Source organism: Megalopta genalis, unplaced genomic scaffold (assembly GCF_051020955.1).
Source record: "Megalopta genalis isolate 19385.01 unplaced genomic scaffold, iyMegGena1_principal scaffold0052, whole genome shotgun sequence".
NCBI classification, from domain to species: domain Eukaryota; kingdom Metazoa; phylum Arthropoda; class Insecta; order Hymenoptera; family Halictidae; genus Megalopta; species Megalopta genalis.
The window spans coordinates 695,001-697,500 of NW_027476121.1; the positions used below are offsets into that span (position 1 = coordinate 695,001).

Here is a 2,500-nt window from a genome sequence, read left to right on the forward strand (position 1 = left end):
GGCACCCTCTATGGATAAATGGCCCCATTCAAGATGGACTTGGACGCGGTTGCGACGTTACGGGATAAATTGACCCTCCTGAACACTACATTTCCCAACGGCGGAACTCCGCGGGATTCAGTGCTGGGCTAATTCCTGTTCGCTCGCCGCTACTAAGGAAATCCTGGTTAGTTTCTTTTCCTCCGCTTAGTAATATGCTTAAATTCAGCGGGTAATCTCGCCTACTCTGAGGTCGTCGGAACGTGAAAAAAAATTTTTTCAGAGCTTCCCCCCCCGAAAGCATTTTGCGAAACGTGTACAGAGCAACACAAAAAAAAAAAAAAAAATAAAAAAAACACAAAAAACCCTTAAAGCAAAAAAAAAACCGTTTATCGCGCCTCACCAATATATCTTTTATAAAATTCGATATCCTCTCCAAATATAGATCTTCGAAACACTCGCAAGACGATTACAATCGGTATAACTTTAACGTCCGTCCGAAAAGTACTTTCGGGGACTAGACGACCGATTGATCTCGTGCGGTTTCGCTATTCGATCATTTGAAGAGAACAAAAAGATATATGGGGCGACCGACAAACGGTTTTCCCGTAGAACCAGACTCGCGATTGCGTTGACACACACATCATAGCCACACCAATAGAAGAGTTTTAGGACGGTAACCCGGGTGGGGTGTTCTTTACTCAGAATATGTGCAACATCGGATCTATATAGCCATCGATACAATTCGTACACAAATGTGTCGTACGAAGAGAGAGACTTTTTTTCCTCTGGCAACATAACGGTAAGAGACATCCTTCCACACTCATAGGTTCCACTCCCTGGGGCTATGATATATATATACATATAAATTCAAATTCGAAGCAACGGTCACAATTCTACTCTATATTTTTGCGGGTTATGTGTTCTTTCGTTCAATTTCTTTCATGCGTTCGTTCGATCTCTGTACACAGTCTTCACATAGGACAGACTCGTGTAGTACGCTTTCGTGGGTTAAACCCATCTCGTTTCATTTCAGGCGACGTCGGGAGCGCGTTGAAAATGTACCAGTGAAATCTCGATAGTTCTACGGATACGAATCGTCCCGAAAAAGATTTTGTCACCGCTTCGAAGCGGTGTTTCAGACGGGCGGACGTATATAAAACATATACGACACACGACACCGCCTTCCACACTCACGCTAGTTCGAACACGATTTCCATCTCTCTCGAAGACTGTTAGACGTACGTAAAATTTCTCAATATTCATAGGACCGCGACAAACGCCGACGAAGCGCCCATCATTCGCTCGTACGTATATAGGCAACAAGTGCCATCAACGCAAGCAGTTTATAAGTACGTAAACGACCCTCAGCCAGGCGTGGTCCAGGAATTGTATCCGTGGACCGCAATGTGCGTTCGAAATGTCGATGTTCATGTGTCCTGCAGTTCACACGTTGACGCGCAATTAGCTGCGTTCTTCATCGACCCACGAGCCAAGTGATCCACCGTTCAGGGTAATTTTTCCCTTTTATTCTCTCATATATATAATGTGTATTTGCTATCCACCACATTTTTGTGTTATATTTCGGAACAAGCCGATACCCGAAGAGCTCCAACCAGCGCGCGAAGGAGATTCGGGAGTCGTCGTACAACGACATAATTGTCCCTTAAAGAACGAGATATTTCCGTCGAAACCATATATATATGTACGAGCAAATCCAAAACCACTGTTTTCTTGCAAGTTCGACGGTCGGAGCGAATAGAACATTGAAAAGCCTTCTATCGAAGAAACACAGAGAGTATATCACCTCCAAAAACGACGGGGATATGGATATTCAAACTGGACAATTATCAACCCGATACTGGATTCGAAAAGTTTCTCTCTCCTTTCGTCGTTATTTACACCGGACGGACTCACGGCCGGCTCTAGCTGGGTGTCATATATATATACGTCCCACGCTCATGCTGCCACTAGCGCGCAACAGAGTAGGGTGTCAATGACAACGACACAGCATTGAAACGAGCTACACAAGCCGGTCTCTCTTGATACCAATGTAAACGAGCATTAAGTTATCTTCAGACTGCCCGATATTTTCGTCCTTTGGACTTTCCCAACGATTCCTTTTTTTTCTTTTTTTTTTTACACCACAGCGAAGACTTGAGGAAGCGTGATTAGCACGCTCGCATCCCTCCCTGTCCTACTACAACTGTGTGTGTGTGTGTAAAGAAAGAAAAAAAGAATACATTTTGGCTTTCTCTCTATCGAGAAGATGGCCTACGCAACGCAGATCAAAGGCCTAATACGTGTAATATAATACGCGTCTGGCCGTGTATAAATCACGCACGAATGATCTGGTCGGGCCCACTCTTCTCGTACGCTTATTTTTCCGTGTTGAGGCACTATCATAAAATCACACAAACCCCAACACGTGTGTGTCTTGGAAGGAAGATGGCCTACGCAACGCAGATCAAAGGCCTAATACGTGTAGTACACACGTCTGCCGTGTAAATCACGCACGAAT

At 44.5% G+C, this 2,500-nt stretch overlaps 1 non-coding gene and 1 pseudogene across 1 annotated transcript; both read right to left on the minus strand.

The window, feature by feature from the left end:
- Positions 1-235, minus strand: part of LOC143261447 (large subunit ribosomal RNA) — an 8,545-nt pseudogene extending 8,310 nt beyond the window's left edge.
- Positions 236-1,340: 1,105 nt separating this feature from the next.
- On the minus strand, positions 1,341-1,495 carry LOC143261466 (5.8S ribosomal RNA). Its single transcript, XR_013035580.1, has one exon. It is a non-coding gene; the product is annotated as a 5.8S ribosomal RNA (ribosomal RNA).
- Between the last annotated feature and the right edge of the window lie 1,005 nt (positions 1,496-2,500).